The sequence below is a fragment of the Vulpes lagopus genome, chromosome 9 (assembly GCF_018345385.1).
Source record: "Vulpes lagopus strain Blue_001 chromosome 9, ASM1834538v1, whole genome shotgun sequence".
NCBI lineage: Eukaryota > Metazoa > Chordata > Mammalia > Carnivora > Canidae > Vulpes > Vulpes lagopus.
Window position 1 is genome coordinate 52,773,638 of NC_054832.1, and position 19,086 is coordinate 52,792,723.

The window sequence follows — 19,086 nt, forward strand, 5'->3', positions numbered from 1 at the left end:
TTTTAATTGGAGTTCGATTTGCCAACATATAGTATAACACCCAGTGCTCATCCCGTCAATTGCCCCCCTCAGTGCCTGTCACCTAGTCATATCGTCCCCCCACCCACCTCCTCTTCCACTACCCCTTGTTCATTTCCCAGAGTTGGGAGTCTCTCATGTTGTGTCACCCTTTCTGATATTTCCCACTCATTTTCTCTCCTTTTCCCCTATAATCCCTTTCACTATTTTTTTATAGGTAGAGAACATTCCATCACCTCACAAGTTTCTCCTTTGTGTTGCCTTCTGGTTGATGCCCACTACTCTAATTCTCTGATTTGTATCTCCATAGATTATCTTTGCCTCTTCTTGCATTTCCTGTAAGTGCAATCATACCCTGTATACTTAATTGTGCCTGACTTCCATTTTCTTCTGTGTATCAATTGTTCATTTTTCTAAATTGGGAAGAAGTACATATCACATTGTATATATGTATCACAAGTTGTTTATCCTTTCTTCTTTAGGTGGGCCTTGGTTGTTTCCATGTTTTGGCTATCATGGATACAGCTGCTAGGGACATTCTCATGCAAGTCTTTTAGTGGGCATTTGTTTTTACTCCAATTGGGTAAACAAACCCCTGGAATAGAATATCTAGGTTTCTTTTGTAAGGAATTACCAAGTAGTTTTTCAAAATGTTTGCACCATTTCAATGCCCATCCACAATGGGTGAGATTTCCAGTTATTCTACATCCTCACCAGTACTTGGTTTCAGTTTTTAAAATTTTACCCTACGGGATATAATGGAATCTGTGGTTTTATTTTGCTTTTCTCTGATGACTAATAATGTTGAACATCTTTTCATTTGCTTTTTGATGATTTGTAATCTTCTGTGAAGTGCCTGTTCTAGTTTTGAGTGTTTATTGGGTTGTCTTTTTATTATTGGTTTGTAATTCGTTATATGTTCTGGATACAAGACTCTTGATAGTCTTGTGTTGTTGCCGTTTCATTTACTAATGGTATTTTATGATGAGCAAAATTTCAAACTTTAAATTTTTTATACAGTTAATCCATTTCCTTTTATGTTGAGTCCTTTCTTGGCACATTTTCTTTAAAAATCTGCCTACTGAAGTTTGCTAAATATTTTCCTATATTTTCTTCTGGAAACTCTCTATAGTTTGAGCTTTTAGTCCAAGACTCATCTTGAATTAATTTCAGTATATAATGTGACATAGGGACCATACTTCAATTTTTTTTGTACAAATTTATTCAGTTATCCCCAGCATAATTTGTTGAGAAGATATTCTCCCATTGAAAAAGTACATTTATAAAAATCTTTTGACCATGTAAGTGTGGGTCTGTTTCTAGACTCTATTCTGTTTCACTGATCTATGAAACTATCCTTGTCTGTGCCAATACCACACTGTGTTGATTACTGCCATATATTGTAATCTTATATTAAGTCTTGAAGTACAATTATGTGAGTCCTCCAACATTGTTCTTTGCTCTCAAGATTATTTTGGCTATTTTAGATCTTTGGCGTATCCATTTAAACTGTAGAACAATTTTACAATAACAACAATGTCAATTTTACAATAAAGCCTTTTCTTTTGGGTTTGTGACTAGGAATGCATGGAGTCTAAAGATCAGTTTGGGGAGAATTGACATTTTAAACCATATTGAGTCATTCAATTCAACAATAATATTTATCTTTCCATGTATTTAGTTCTTTAACTTCTCTCAGCAATGTTTTATAGTTTTCATTGTATAAGTCTTGTCCATAGTTGTTAAATTTATCCTTAAGTATTTAATATACTTTGATGCTATTATACAAGTTAATGCTACTATAAACAAAATTTTAAATATTTTCAATTTCCAATTGTCCACATAGTACATAGAAATAAATTGATTTTTGTATATTGACCACGTATTGTACAACCTTGCTAAATTTATTTGTCCTAATACCTTTTCGTAAACTCCTTAGGATTTTTTATGTGCATGATTATGTTACATATGAATAAAGACAGATTTTTTCTTTCATTTCTACCTATATGTCTTTTATTTCTTTTTCTTGTATTATTTTACTGACTAGGATATCTTATGTAATATTGAATAAAAGTGGTAAAATTGAACATTCTTCTTTGCTTTGTTCTCCATCTTAAGGGGAAAGAATTCAGTGTTTCAATAATAAGTATAACAGCTATAGATGTCCTTTATCAGACTCAGGAAATTGCTTTCTATTAGATTGCTAAGAATTTTTAACGAATAAATGTTAGAGTTTGTAAAACACTTTCTACATCTATTGAGATATGCATGTAGTTTTTCTCCTTTATTCTGCTAACATAGTAGATTATACTGATTTTTTTAAATGCGTACTCCTGGAGCAAACCCAACTGGGTCATGATATCTTTTCTATATATTTTTAGATGTGATTTGTTTATTTTTTCTTAAGAATAGTTGCATCTGCATTCATGGGGAATATTCACTTGTCATTTTCTTTTCTTGTGAAGTCTTTGGCTTTATAGATGAATACTGGCCTCAGAAACAGAGTTGGAAAGTGTTCCTTCAATTCTCTGTGTTGAGTTTGTGGTTTGGGATGGGTTTTTTACCAAATGTTTAATAAAATTAACCAGAAATTGGGCACCTAGGTGGCTCTGTCGGTTAAGCATCTACCTTCAGCTCAAGATCCCAAGGTCCTGGGATTGAGCCCCATGTTAGGCTCCCTGCTGAGAGAAGAATCTGCTTCTCCCTCTCCCTCTCTGCAGGCCCCCACCCCCGCCCCACCCTCCAGCTTGTGCTCTCTCTCACTCTCAAATAAATAAAGAACATCTTTAAGAAAAAGAACTAACCAGATATCATTGGGACCTGGAGTAGTCTTTTGGGGGGAGAGTGTTCTTTTGATATTTTTTTTTTCTTTACAAAAATTTCATTGAAATTCATGTGGGAAGGTTTTTAATAATATATTGAATATCTTAGATATAGAATTGTTCTGCTTTTTAAAATTTCTCCTTGTATCAGTTTTTATAAATTGTGCTTTTAAATAAAATTTTTCCTTTTATATAAATTGTTAATTTTTTGGAACTGCAGTGATATTCCCTCTTTTACATCTGATATTAGCAATTTGTATTTTCTTTCTTTTTTCTTGGTCAAACTTCCTATTAATTTTTTCAAAGAATCAACTTTGGCTTTGGTAATATTCTCTATTTTTGGTTACCTTTTTTAAGATTTCTGCTTTAGTATCAATAGAGTATTTCCTTTTTTCTATCTTTAATTTCCTTTGGTTTCCCTTGTTTCTTAATATAGAAACTTATTAGATTACTGATTTAAAACTTTAATTATCTTCTTTTTTTTTCTTTTAATTTTATTTATTTATTCACCAGAGACACAGAGAGAGGCAGAGACATAGGCAGAGGGAGAAGCAGGCTCCTCACAGGGAACCAGATGTGGGACTCTATCTCTGGACCAGAATCATGCTCTGAATCAAAGGCAGCCGCTCAACTGCTGAGCCACCCAGGCGTCCCTAAAACTTTTATCTTCTAATGTAAGCATTTCAAGCTACAAATTTTGTTCTAAATGCTGTTTTAACTATATAACACATTTTGTTACTTTGTGTTTTAATCATTTAGTTTAGAATAACTTTCAACATTCTTTGTGATTTCTTTTTTGAGCCAGGTGTTATTTAGAAGTGTGCTGTTTAATTTCCACATATTTGGAACTCTCTTAGATTTCTTGTCATTACTGATTTCTAATTAGCTTTGGGGTGAGGAATGTATGTAAGATTTCAGTCTTTTGAAATTGAGACTTATTTTATGGCCTAATATATGGTCTGTTTTGGTGCATATTCCATGTATGTGTATTCCCCATACAGAACACACACATGTTCTGTGGTTGTTGGAGGTAGTGGTCTATAAATGTCAGTCAGGTTAAGGTGGTTGATAGTGTTCATAAGATTTTCCATATCCTTTCAATATTTTTGTTTATGCTATCAATTACTAAGAGGGTGGTGGTAACATCTCCAACTGTCATTGTTTGTTTCTTCTTTTAATTTATATATACTGAAGGTTTATCATTAGTTGATCCATACTTACGATTGTTATGTCTTCTTGCTAAATTGATCCTTTTATCATTTTGAAATGTCCTTCCTAATTTCTAGTGTTACTCCTTATGGTCTACTCTGTTTGGCATAATATAACCATACCAATTCTTATGCTCACAATTTTTTTTTTCCTAGCCTTTGACTTTCAACATGTCTGTGCTTTTAGACTTAAAGTGTATCTTCTATGAACAGTAGATGGTTGAGTCTTGCTTTTTAACCCAGTCTATAAATATCTTCCTGTTAATTGGAAGGTTTAATCTGCTTACAAAAATTTAATTATTGATAAGGTTGAGTTTAGGTTTTCAATTTTGCTACTTGTCTCTATCTGTCCCATCTGTTCTTTATATCCCTGTTCCACCTTTCCTGTCTTCTTTTGTGTTCATCAAATCATTTTTCAATATTTCATTTTCATTTTTCTGTTGGCTTAGCTATCTGTGTATTTTTTCAGTTGTTGGATTACAAGACACATTTTTACCTTATTAGAATCTACTTTGAATTAACATAGTACCACTTCATGTAAAATATAAGCTTCTTGAAACAGTACAGTACCATTTACATTTATCTTTGCACTAGTTTGAATCTATATACATTATAAATCCCACAGAATGGCATTATAATCTCTGCTTTAAACAATAATGTCTTTAAGGAAATTAAGAGAAGAAAATATATATGATATTTTCATTTGCCCACATAGTTCACATTTTTAGTGCTCTCAATTTTTTACTGAGATCTAGATTTTCTCCTGATAACATTTTATTCAAGCTTGAAGAATTTCCCCTAGCATTTCTTATAATGAAGTCTGAATTTGAGTGGTATTTATACATGGATGTGGGGGCTTCTTTCCTCTACAGCTTCCTCATCTTTGAGATAATCTCTACAATTTCTAAATACTCTAGCACCTTGGAATTCTGTCTGCTGACATCTCAAGCCAAGTAGACTTGGGAAATATCCTAATAGAAATGCCATATAAACTTGAGTCTCACACAAGAGGTCCCATCTTTGAATGGTTTAATCCTTTTCAGGGTCTTCCTGCTTTTAGTTGCTCTCCAAAGTCTTCAGATAGTTGGTTTTAATATTCTGTGGAGAGTTTATAAATGTTATCTGTGGGAAGGCTAGTTTATTTTTTTTTTTTTTTTTTTTTGGAAGGCTAGTTTAATACAAGCTACTCTGCCGCGAGAGGAACTTACTATTCACTTACTACTCTATAGTAGGGGTTAGCAAACCTTTTTTCTTTTTTTGTAAAAGGCAGACTAATAAATATTTTAGGCTCTGTAACCCAAGAGGCAAAATTGAAGATATTATGTACGTATTTATAAAGACATAAATGTCCACAAAAATTTATTAATGAAATTTAAAATGTAGTAATAATTAAGTATAATTTTGTCTACTAATGAGAAGAATGGAATTGGGGAGTAATAACATTTTGCTTGATTGGGGCTCAATATTAACATTCTCTATAATTAAAATTGATTGCAGTTTTTCACCTGTTGATGCTACTCTGTAATGAGATTTTATGGATTTTATCTTTGAAATGTCTTTTTACAGAGATAGATACTACCAAATACTGTTATTAATCCATTAGCATACAATTTTAACTGAACATATTCATTGCTTAGAAGGCATTTACAGAATTCTCTTAGATTCTTTTCTTAATATTTGCCTTTCGACATGCCGTTACATTGCAAATTAATCACTTCTAATTGAAAGTTATGTAGAAGCTCCTCAATTGCACAGTTAAATTGATTTTGAAATATGGAAATTTCCTTTGGATCTTGTATTGAGATGCAAAGAACGCTGCTGGTTTTAGAACTTGGAAGATATACCTTATGCAAATTTCTGTAGAAATGGAGATCTTCCTTCTTGTTTCATTTTTTATAACATAGGAAGTATATAAAGCAACTTGACATTTTTCATGATTTAAACAACATTGTCTTCAAAGTAACTCTTCCACAGTATAAGTTTCACGTAAGAGAACGGTTTTAACTAGTAATTTTGGTTCAGTTTATTAATAAACATTATCAGATTCAAAGCAAATCTATTACAAAGCCACTTGGTGTTCAATAATAGTAGTTGAGGGTGGTTCTCATTCAGAAAAGAAAATTAGTCTTGTCCCTAAGCTTTAAAAAAATCTCAATAAAACTTTACTGTTAAGATGTTGAACTGCTGTGTAATTAAGTTAGGATGTTTAGCTTCTATTTCTGACAAAAATTCATGAAACTGACAACTGTTAAGTCCTTGAAAGCAAATGAAGTTCACTACTGACATTACTGTTTAAATGACACACAACAGATTCACAAACTTTCTTCAAAATAGCTGCCAATGAACAATACAATGAACAACCTTACCATTTTACAAACTTTGTCATTCTTTCCAACTAAGCCTTTTTATGCTGCACACATATTTTTATGACCGTCAGCTGTAACACATCATGGTAGATTCCACTTCAGGTTGTACTGAATTAGCATTTTCTCAACTACTATCTTGCCTCTTCTTTTCTGTGTATACTTTTCATAGAGGCTAATTCTTCAGTCACTTCAAACCTGACCTAGCTCCTTGAATAACCAATCATTAGGAATATGAGTAACATCTGTCAACTCATCAAAAGCCAAGGGAAACAATTCAAAATCATTTGCCTTATCTTTAAATTGGTTATTGACCTTCCTCTCCATGTCTTCAATTCCATAAGCAACTGCTCTCACAGAAAGGCTAATAGTCTTAAACATGGTTTGTTTGTGTTTTTTTGTATGTATATATTTCTTCAAATTCTGGAATCAAGCACAATTTAATTAACCTGTATTGGTAAATGGCTTTCTGCTTGAGTAACAAATCACTTGGGAAGTTATTTTGATTGCAGCCTCATTTTCATTTTTTGCAGATATTTTGCTGTGATGAGATATTCTGTTTTAAATTAAAAATATCAATTTTTTTCTGTTACTTTCCTATGAGTTGGAATGCTGAGAGGTTTAGCCTGGTGACATCAATGTATATTATATTCTTTTAGCACAACTATTCTGTGGTCCCGTAATAGATGCAGTGTTTTGCCACATAGTAACAAAATAATCCACATTCCACTTTGCTTTAAAACATAACATTTGAAACCTACTTTTCTCTTCTTTTTCTTGTTTTGACATGATAGGTATGTACTGGTAATAAACCTAAATGTTTTGGTATAATGATGTATGTGGCACTCATAAAGCTACAGAGTCAAAATTGCATCCTTGTTATTTACTGTACACTAAGCAGCAGTGAGAAGCAGTGAGAATGCCATGTACATTCTCTCTTTGAAGTACTCAGCTCTGCAGGTGTGGTGCAAAGGCAACCATATACAATATACAAACGAGTGTGTCTATGTTCCAAAAAGACTATTTTTGAATATGGAAATCTGAATCTCATATAGTTCTTATGTCTCACAAACTATTCTTCCTTTAATTGTCTTTGAAACACTTCAAAGTGTTGTAAAACTCAGTTTTAGTTCACAGGCCATTTGGAATATTTGGTCTGTGGGTCATATTTTGCCAACCACTGTTCTATACTAATCCTGAATCATTTAGTATTACTTATCCTTTTCCGCATTATTCCCTACCTCCATGCCTTTGCATATACTGTATCTTTCCCACTGGAATGCTCCTCATCTCTCTATCTTACTTGTGTCATTTTCTAAGACACTGGTAAATTATAATCTAGATTTTTTATATTGTTCAATAGCCGTACTTTTTGTGATTTTGCTATTGCAGAGCTAAGTCCAGAACGAATGTATAAAAGAGTAAAAATCTGTTACTTCACTCTTACCTAAATCACATACAAACAACCAGTTGTTTTGTTTTGCTTTTAAGTAATTAACTAGAAATTGTCCTGAGAGGGTGTGTGAGGTTTTCAGGATCAGAGGAAAAGTCCAGAAAAATATAGTTTACACCAAAAGATTGTGATGAGGGTTAAATAAGATAGAGAATGAACAGTCTAATCATAAAGAAGGCTGGTAATAAAATTAGGTTTCTTCTCTCTTTTTTCCTCTGAAAATGTTTGATTTTTAGAGCAAACTGGTAAAAGCATGTGTGTACTACCACACATAAAATTTAGCTTCTGGGCAGGAAATCTACATAGATTTTCTTATACCAGTATCATCTTTATCTACTAGTTAGATCTCTTTGTGATTCCGCTTCTATTTCTGTGAATAATGTATAATTTTCAAAATTATTTTTTTTAAGATTTTATTTATTCATGAGAGAAAGAGAGGCAGAGACACAGGCAGAGGGAGAAGCAGGCTCTATGCAGGGAACCCAATGTGGGACTCGATCCCGGGTCTCCAGGATCACACCCCGGGCCAAAGGCGGCGCCAAACCACTGGGCCATTGGGGCTGCCCTAATTTTCAAAATTATTTATTGGAATGTTTTAAAAACATGTAGAAAGAAAAGAAGGAACATTTCCTTTAAGACCCTCTTTGTATTATAAACCAATTTTGTCACAGATTTATGGCAGGCTGTAAAATATTGAGGTTTGCAAAGAACGTTGTTCAAGTTTTTGTCGTATGTAAGAAGCTGGCTCTTGGACTGTCAACAGATCTTACAGCTCTCATGCTGTAGGATGAAGAACCAGGAAATTAAAAGGACCATGATTATTATTATGCCATGGGGCACTAAAAGCAATCTCATAGTATCCATGAGAGGAAGGAGGATTTTTTTGGCCAAAAACATAAAACAACAAAAAAAGCACCTCACATCCTCATAAAGAGAACAAGACTGAATTCTAGCTGGAGTAATAAAATTAAATTAGGTCAAGGGGCACTTTCCTCCTAAAGCCTTCCCTGATCTCACCTCACCCATCTCCCTGCCAGAACATTACCACCTCTCTGTGCCTCCACCATTACCATATACGTGGCTTGGGCAGACTACATTCAAAACATGACTACTCTCCTCTGCATTTCCTTTTTTACATTCCTGCCTCCCATTACTGCAGCAAGCCACAACTGGGTTTGAATCACAACTTCACCACCTAACTCTCTAATAACTGTAGCCATGTCTTACTTCTAACTCTGTGTACCCAGCAACTAGTGTAGTGTAATAAATATCTGTGGAAGAGAGAAATAAAGGACTGAATGGATGGGATGAAAAAATAAGGGAAGACAGCTAAATGGAATCTCTTATGCTGATGGGCAGACCATGTGTCTTCCACAGCACTTCTTACTATCGCAGCTGCCACCACACACACCCAGGTTTTAAACAATGTGTATTGCTAAGTTCTCACTGGAGAAAGGAAAATTCAACGTTCAGTTATGACAACTGACAATCCATGTTAGATAAAGTGTATTGTGAGGTGCCTGGGTGGCTCAGTTGGTTAAGTGTCTGCCTTTGGCTCAGGTCATGATCCCCTCATTCAGCTCCCTGATCAGCAGAGTCTGCTTCTCCCTCTGCCCCTCAACCCCTCCTCATGCTCTCTCTTTCTCTCTTGCTCAGATAAATAAATAAAATATTTTAAGTGTATTGTGAGAGAAGGCACCAGTCTAGACAGAGGGAGTTGTGTGTGTGTCTGTGTATGTTTTCATGACAGGTTCTCCACTGATTTTATAAACAAAGGGAAAAAAGATCAAGAACAATAGGGAGGGATAGACTGGAATCATAGTAAAAGAAGGGCACTTACAACTATTGTTAAACATTGTGTTAAAAAAGGCAAATCTCCAGGTCACCTGGGTGGCTTATTTGGTTAAGTGTCTGACTCTTGATCTCAGCCCAGATCTTGATCTCAGAGTTGTGGGTTCAAGCCCTGTGTTGCGTCCCACGCTGGGCATGGAGCCTACTTTTAAACAATAAATACATCAAACTTCCAGTAAGCCTCAATTTCCATAGATACAGTCACCCAAAATGGTATTTGGATGGCTAGGTGGCCATATAAATTGTTTTCCCCCTACTTAATCATCTTGGAATTTCTTCTTCCTCCCCTTCCTGTTATCTGCAGCTACCTGCACATGGTCAAAATTATTTGCCTCACCTGAATGCCTAGACAGTCAGATCTATGATGGCAAGATCAAAGTATCAAAGGAAAAGGGAAGTTGGAAGAATGGCTTCTTGTGACACCCTCTTGCCCCTTTTGCTACCTCTCTGAATTCTGCTTTGGTGTCCTAGTCAGTCGCTAGCCTTTATACCTATGCTTCTTAAAGTGTGATCCTCATTGGACCATCTACATCAGGATCACCAGGGGAAGCTTATAAAAAAGGTAGATCTTTGAGCTATGCTTGTAGAATCAGAATCTCCAAAGTTGGGGCCTTGGGAACTATGTAAGGTTTTTTAGCTGTTTGTATGGCTTCTTAATTATTTTATTTTTTGAGGAAATAGTATATTCATGTGATTCAAAACTCAAAAAATGTACAAAGATATATGGTAAAAATTCTTTGCATTAATCCTGTTTCCTGCCTTCCCAGTTTTCCAATTTCTCTATTACAGACAACTACAGATTTATGTATTTCATTTATTGACGTCTCTTGGGAATCTTTTTATATTAGGACAAAGGAGTCTTTACATTCTTTTTTACAATGGCCTATTTTTCCATTGAATGGACATACCGTAACATATATGGTTTTTACTGTATTTATTTGTACCAAAATTTATCATTTATCTTTTTTGTTTGTGTTATTTACATACCATACAGACCTTAAAAATTATTTTATGAAGTCAAATAATCCATCTTTTCTCTTATGTTCTCTAGAGTTTGAGTTCTATTTAGCAAGATGTTAGGCATTTTCCTTGGCACTTTCACATATTATGTTATTTTCAAAGTGTTTTGCTGTATAATTCCAGATGGAAAATTCAACGGGATAAAATAACTACCTCCCCATCAAGTGTTTTAAATGTTCATAGCATTGCTGTGTCAATTTAAAGCTCTATAGGAATAGAAGTTCACCTATGTTAGTAATTTTATGGTTCTCTCTCTGTTTTTTAACACTTAAATCTTTTCTTCTGTGTTTTAATAAGCCCTCTGGATGATTCTTACATACATCAAAGTTAGAAAACCACTTCTTCACCAGATCTCTTATCTGTCTCCTCATCTCACCTCAGAAAGTTTCATTAAGCCTCAAAGATCCACTTTTATCACCACTGTGGTCTCTATATTTTCCTGTAAGAAGACTTAGTACGGTGTTAGGGAAAGCCCATTTCTTATGGTCTTACTGGCAGTGTCACTTAGACAGGGACATTGCTTGTCTCAGGAACTGAACTGAGATAACTGAATGTGTTCAAAACATCTTCACTACTCATGGTTTTGGTAGGTATTTTGACCTCTAAGAATTTCATTTCCTCATCTGTAAGACAGGAGACAACATTGCCTGTCTCAAGATTGCAGTGAAAGTTAAACAATACTATGATCTAAAGTGCACAGTAGAGGGCTTGATACACAGTGAGCAGTCAGTAAATGGCAGTTGGTATGAACAAGGTAGGCCAGAAGTTGTGAGGCTGTCTTGTGTCCCACACTGTACCAAGGGAGGAGATAAACACAGTTGGAAATAACAGGTGGTAACAGTGGAAAGGAAACAGGCTGGCCAATCCCTAGGGCTCAGAGAAGAAAGGAAAGAGGGCTTTTGAGAGCTGGCTAAAGACCCGGAATGTCCTCAGAGTTTTATGTTGGCAAGAGGCCTCAGCCTCCCACAGCTGCTCACCTACCAACTCTTTGGAATTTTAGATTTCAGGCACGAGATGATTTATGTGGTTGCTTGAGAGCAGTAAATAAATGAAGGGAAAAAGTGTCCATAAAAAGACCAATTTAGTAAAACTTCTGGTTTTTCTTTCTTTGTTGGTGGTACCCTGCCAAGACCTCCATCCAAACTTGGCTCACGGCTCCTCTGCTCTGTGACCCACAGCTCACTAGGGAGGTCACAAGCTGGTTATTATCCCATAGCCACACTGCTTATCAAGCTTTGCCCTTGTCTTCTTCAGTGTGAATGCTTGGGCTCTTCACTATGCAATGAAAATAAACAGCTATGTAAATGGTCTCCTGGCTACTTGATCCAAACCAATAAGGAAAACCTGCTTTACAAGCTTCCACTGAAACTTCTAGTAGAATAAGCAACTGATAATTCTACACCAAATGTCTGGCTTTTAGCCAGGACTAACAACTGTTCCCTTTTTGCAAGCCACATTCTGGTGACCATGGAGAGTCAAAATAGACATTTTGATTCTAGAACATTTTTTAAAGAAGGTGAAATCACAGTGCCATTATGCAAGCTAACTATAGGTTTGGGATGAAGAAAAAGTTAAAAACTTTAAATTGGTTGACTGCAAATCATTCACCAAAATATTACTGTTTTTCAAATTGTTGGTACTCATTGCTATTAGAATAGGGTTGCCACATTTAGTAAATAAAAATAAAGGGTGCCCAGTTAAAGTTGAATTTCAGATAAACAACGAATAGTTTTTAGCATAAGTATGTCCTATGTAATATTAAATATTTGTGATATTTAGAACATGAGACATACTTATGCTAAAAAACTATTTGTTGTTTATCTGAAATTCAGATTTCACTAGTTGTTTTGTATTTTATCTGGCAACTTCAATTTCGATGTATTTTCTTTATGATGCCAAGAAATATGAGAAGGGCAGGGTAACATTTTAAAATATGTGTGAGGCAAAGAATTAATATGTATTGAGTCCTTGATAGATGCCAAGCATTTTTCTAGGCACTTCAGATATTATTTTATTATATTATATTATATTAAATAATAATTTTCCTGTATAATTTTAGTTTGAGAGTACTCCACAGAATAAAATTATTGCCATCTGGATGGATGGATCTTTATAATATATAGAGTGGCAAAGTCCAAGATGAGTTGTATACTGTACTATACAATAGCCCTAAGAAGGATATTTATTTATTCATTTATCTTTAGGAAAAAAATAGTCTTCATCTTAAACACTAATGCCCTTTTTAGCAGCAGAACATATTAATTCTAACTTGAAAGTTAAATGAACTATTAACAAATTTGCTAATTATTCTTGCTTGTAGATATAATTATTTATTCAACTAACATTCATTGAGTGGATATAAGTGCCAGGCCAAGAAGCTGAGGCTATAGTCTCTGAACACATATCACTTACAGTCTGGTGGGGGAGACAGACAGTATGACCTTGGTTGCAGAGAGCCTCCTAGAGTGTGAACAGTACGCATTCCAAAAAAGTTCCCCACAGGCAGACAGTCAACTGTGTGAGAGCACCTCAAAGAATCTGTACACTCAGCACGTGAATTCAGATGACCCACTTGGCACCGTCTGGAAATCCTACAGAGTTACAATAGGAAGCACGTTAATAGACTTCTCTAAGAGTTAGTGTAAATATAATTTACAGGAATTGCCTTAGTGACTGACGTCAGACTACGTAACATGGGTACACATTGTATTCATTAGACTGGCAATGTCCCATTGGTAGATGAGATCTACTTGAGTGTGATTTCAGTCCTGTTTTTCAAATAGTCTGGCACAGGCAGACAGAATATCCCATGGTAATAGGTAGAATGTGATAGGTTTTCTGTTTTTTTGTTTTGTTTTGTTTTTTTTATGAAGGAATCTCATGGGCGTTCTTGTGATAACTGTCCTAGTTTGCTATGACATGCTTGACAACAAACAGTACACATTTTCTAAAAATGCAAATTTCATATATTCATTTGTGTGACTACTCACATATATACCACCTACAAATAATCACAAATCTTTTCAAAGATTAAAGAACCAGGAGCTACCTCACAACTGTAAGTGCTTGGTGTAAGATGCAGGGTATCTTAAACTCAGAGTTGAACTGATAACAGTGGCTGGTGTTCATGTTCTTAAGGTCTTATGTCCTATGAGTATTTGAGATACTAAGTTAGACAGGTTGATGCCAGGCATGCAAAGAAACTTGGCCACAGCAACTTCTTGCAAGATACATCTATGAAAGCAAGGGAAACAAAAGCAAAAATGAATTATTGGGACCTAATCAAGATAAAAAGCTTCTGCACAGCAAAAGAAACAGTCAACAAAACTAAAAGACAACCTACTGAATGGGAGAAGGTATTTGCAAATGACCTATAGATAAGGGCTAGTATTCAAGATCTATAAAGAACTTATTAAACTCAACACCCAAGAAACAAACAATCCAATCATGAAATGGGCAAAAGACATGAAGAGAAATCTCACAGAGGAAGACATAGACATGGCCAAAAAGCAAATGAGAAAATACTCCGTATCATTGGCCATTAGGAAAATACAAATCAAAACCACAATGAGATACCACCTCACACCAGTGAGAATGGGGAAAATTAACAAGACAGGAAACAACCAATGTTGGAGAGGATGTGGAGAAAGGGAAACCCTCTTGCCCTGTTGGTGGGAATGTGAACTGGTGCAACCACTCTGGAAAACTGTGTGGAGGTTTCTCAAAGAGTTAAAAATAGAACTGCCCTATGACCCAGTAATTGCACTGCTGTGGATATGCCCCAAAGATACAGATGCAGTGAAACGGCAGGACACCTGCACCCCAGTGTTTATAGCAGCAATGTGCACAATAGCCCAACTGTGGAAGGAGCCTTGGTGTCCATCGAAAGATGAATGGATAAAGAAGATGTGGTCTATATATACAATGGAATATTCCTCAGCCTTTAAAAATGATGAATACCCACCATTTTCTTCGACATGGGTAGAACTGGAAGGTATTATGCTGAGTGAAGTAAGTCAATCAGAGAAGCACAAACATTATATGGTCTCATTCATTTGGGGAATATAAAAAGGGAAAGGGAATAAAAGGGAAAGGAGAGAAAAGGAGTGTAAAATATCAGTGAGGGAGACAAAACATGAGAGACTCCTAACTCTGGGAAATGAACTAGGGTTGGTGGAAGGAGAGGCGGGTGAGTGGTTTGGGTGATGGGGTGACGGGCACTGAAGGGGGGCACTTGACGGGATGAGCACTGGGTACTATGCTATATGTTGGGTAAATTGAACTCCAATTTAAAAAAATAAAGAAAATAAAGCATTGAGACAACACTCCAGTTTCTTTTAAACTTAAAAAAGAAATTAACTTCAGATGATTGAGTTAAATATTTGGAGACATCAGTTTTTTAGATTCTGTAACTACTTAAGTCTTCCTTTTGGCACACTCTTTAAAGACACAATATAAGAGTATTTGAATATATCATTGAGGATATTCAAATTTTAATCAGTCTGAGTGTTCATGTGGCTAAAGCCTCTAGTGAGTTCACTCATGATATTCAGTGCCAGTGCCTTCAGTTCTCTTTCATTTCAGTTGAGGTGTGGGTGACCTGGAACAAATTCCAGGGTTTGGGTTACCCAGGACTACCTCCAATGTGTTTAGAGAGAGGAAGCCTGGTTAAGTGACAGTCTTAAGGGCAAGAAGTCATCAAAGGGCAGCATGCAGAACAAGATGTTAGTGTGTGGGAGAAGAATTCCTACTAGTTCTGCTTTGATGATAAGCAAGTGTGAGATGAGTTATAAACATGGGGCCATTCCCTTTTATCCATTGGGTGCCCTTCCATCTTTCCTGAATACATGCAGTGAATTTTGTCCTGATTTGCCATAACTCACTGTCTAGTTAGAATAAACCTTACTATTTATTTCCTCATTCTGATTGTATTTGCAGCTCTAATTCTAATACCAGTCAACTTTTTGGAAATCATCAACTTAGGACTAATTAAAAGCAAAATAATTACCAGACATCCTGCCACAGTGGAATTTGCTTTTTTCAGTAATCTATACAGAGTCTCAATTTAATTTTTTACAAAATAATTAATCTAGTTGACTAATCTTTCCTGTCCCTGTTTAATTTAACTCAACAAATGTTTATCAAAGGCCTGCTTTGCGATCTGACAGCAATGTTCAAATAGGTAAGGATTAGTCTTAGAATTTTGTAGCTTGAAGCCAGGAATAACTTTATAAATCACGTGGCCCATGTTCCTCAGTTTACTTACATAGAAAGTAAGTTTTAGGATCAGGCCACCTACTTTTTTTTTTTTTTTAAGATTTATTTTTATTTATTTATGATAGACATAGAGAGCAAGAGAGAGAGAGGCAGAGACACAGGCAGAGGGAGAAGCAGGCTCCATGCCAGGAGCCCGATGCGGGACTCGATCCCGGGACTCCAGGATCGTGCCCTGGGCCAAAGGCAGGCTCAAAACCGCTGAGCCACTCAGGGATCCCCTGGCCACCTACTTTAAATTACAAGTTACCATTTATTCTCTTTCAAAGTGCTATGTGTACTTTAAATGAAAGTTTGAGTTCATTCCAATCCATCTTTCCAAGGGAATGAGAAAGGGGATTTAGGACTAGAAATCACAGTATTGTCCTTTTTCTTCCTTGCTGGGAAAGAAAAGCACAACTCCCACCTCCTCAGAGGACGTGGAAAGGCAGTAAACCAGCTTCTCTCCTATATTTGCAGATGAGCTCATGCATCTCTTGGCTGCCTCTGCTCTTCTACCAAACCTTGTCTTTACCAATGCCTTATGTGGCTCACCTGCCAGGATTGTAGATGTTTTCATTACTGAAAAACAGATGGAATCCAAGGGCTTCACAGGAACAGATAAGAGCAGCATTCCCAATTGCACATTTTTCTAAGACATTCAGTTCCAGGTATATATTCCAAAGCAAAGTTTTTTTTTTCCCATGATCGTTCATGATCTCATCATTGGCTGCAATAGGAACAGAGGAATATTTTACCATTCAATCTTGAGAAATACATACATATAAATTATCCTTTTAAATCATATAGGTAAACAAAATTTGAAAGGGTAGAGATCCTTATGTTGTGAGTGGTTATCTGTGAATGTTAAGTTTATGGGTGACTTTTCTTTGAGATCTTGCTTATTTCTGTGATTATTTTCAATGAATAAATAACCAGGAGAAAAATTTTAAAATCATACTTCTTATGATTATGAAATTATGTTCATAATTTCTTAAAATTATGATGCTCTTGTCAAGAGCATACAGATGTGGTTGTAAGGGTAACTATATTCTCACCTGAAACTAATATACACTGTATGATAAACTAATTGGAATTTAAGTTAAAATTTGGAATAAATAAGCTCTCAAATGAATAATTTCAACACATCAACTTATATGTAAATCTGAATTTAACTTTAAATATAAATTTAAGATATGGCATTATAATAAAAAATTAGAACAATTATATTCTTTGTGCAGTGTTTATACTATTGCAGAGACAAAACAAGCAAACTGAATGGTTAAAAAGAATTAAAGACCTTGGAATACTATGAATCAAACAAATGTCTAGGGATGCCTGGGTGGCCCAGCGGTTAAGCATCTGCCTTCCGGCTCAGGGGTCCCACCTTGCACCCCCTACATGGAGTCTGCTTCTCCCTCTGCTTATGTCTCTGCCTCTCTCTCTCTGTCTCTCATGAATAAATAAAATCTTTAAAAAAACAAAAAGGGATCCCTGGGTGGCGCAGCGGTTTGGCGCCTGCCTTTGGCCCAGGGCGCGATCCTGGAGACCCAGGATTGAATCCCACATCAGGCTCCCGGTGCATGGAGCCTGCTTCTCCCTCTGCCTATGTCTCTGCCTCTCTCTCTGTGTGACTATCAAAAATAAATAAAAATTAAAAAAAATAAAATAAAATAAAATAAAAAAAACAAACAAATGTCTAATGATAGGGATTGGTTAAATTCAATGCAAGACTATAAGCCTATAAAGAAGGATGTTGTATATTTGCATATATTACATGAGAAAATGTCCATCATAAATGTTACATAAGGGGCGCCTCGGTGGCTCAGTTGGTTGAGCGGTTGCATTCAACTCAGGTCATGATCTCAGGGTCCTGGGATGAAGCTCCAATTCATTGGGCTTCCTGATAGGCAGGGAGACTGCTTCTTCTTCTCCCTCTGCCATTTCCCCTGCTTATGCTCATGCTCATGCTCTCTCTCTGTCTCTAATAAATAAATAAAATCTTTTAAAAAATTAATGTTACAGAACTTTATATGTAGTATGAACCCATTTATGTTAGAGAGCACTGAAAGGACATATTAAACTCTTAGAAGTATTTTGTTTTATTCTGAGGGTGGAATTACAAGAAAAATTTGACTTTCCTACTTTTATACTATGTTAGTTTGCTAGCACTGCTATAACAAAATACCACAGATTGGGTGCCTTAAACAATGGAGATTTCTCAAAATTCTAAAGGCTAGAAGTTCAAGGACAAAGGTGTCGGGAAGTTTGATTTCTCTTGAGTCCTCTCTCCTTGCTTTGCAGGTGACCACCTTCTCCCTGTCCTCACACAAGAATCCCTAGGTCTTTGGGTTATCTCCTAATCTCTTCTTATAAAGACATCAGTCAGGTTGAATTAGGGCCTTTCCTAAAGGCCTTATTTTAACTTAATAATCTCTTTAAAGACTTTATCTCCAAATGCAATCACCTGAGGTACTAAGGTTAGGACTTCAATGTATGAATTTGGGGAGTGAGGAGTAGCAGCACAAGTCAGCCCACAGCATATATTTTTGTATCTTCTTATTTTCCTCCTGTAAATGTTTATTAATTTTACAACCAGTAAACAACCATAAATATTCAACTTTGGAAAACACTATTCAAGTGAATAATAAATACTGTGTATTTCTGTCTTTCAGAAGGAAATGGTACCTGGATGATAGTTCTTATGTATGCTAGTATTTTCTAATGGCTGGGCTTGGGATTTCATTATTCATTTAATTTTATAATCATTACTATTTTATATTTTCTTTAAACATGGGTTGTTCAAGATTCTATTTTTTCTAAATATAAAATTCCAGTATAACTATGGACGTTAAACATAGATAAAATAGTATTAGCTAAATGACCTTATATAAAGAATATGACTTCTTACCCTTGAGTTCATAAAGTCATCATAATGATGATAAATTCACATCTACACTGGGATTATTTTGAACAAATCTGTTTCAGTGCCATTGATGAGTATGAAAAAGAGAGGTAAAATATCTAAGTTTGATTATTAGACCTGTAAATCACAGTCCTTCCTAAGTTTTATTAGTGATGCATTTTGTTGTCTAATA

The 19,086-nt window shown here is 35.5% G+C and overlaps 1 long non-coding RNA gene across 5 annotated transcripts in view; it reads left to right on the top strand.

Annotated features, from left to right (window-relative positions):
• Positions 1–19,086, top strand: part of LOC121498931 — a 139,842-nt gene that overhangs the window by 75,276 nt on the left and 45,480 nt on the right. For 3 of the 5 annotated variants that reach the window (XR_005989948.1, XR_005989951.1, XR_005989947.1), the window contains one exon: positions 3,354–6,203. The exons of the other annotated variants lie outside the window; for them this stretch is intronic. This is a non-coding gene — a long non-coding RNA (uncharacterized LOC121498931). Of the gene's footprint in view, positions 1–3,353; positions 6,204–19,086 lie in introns of those variants that run through there. 5 annotated transcript variants of the gene reach the window in all.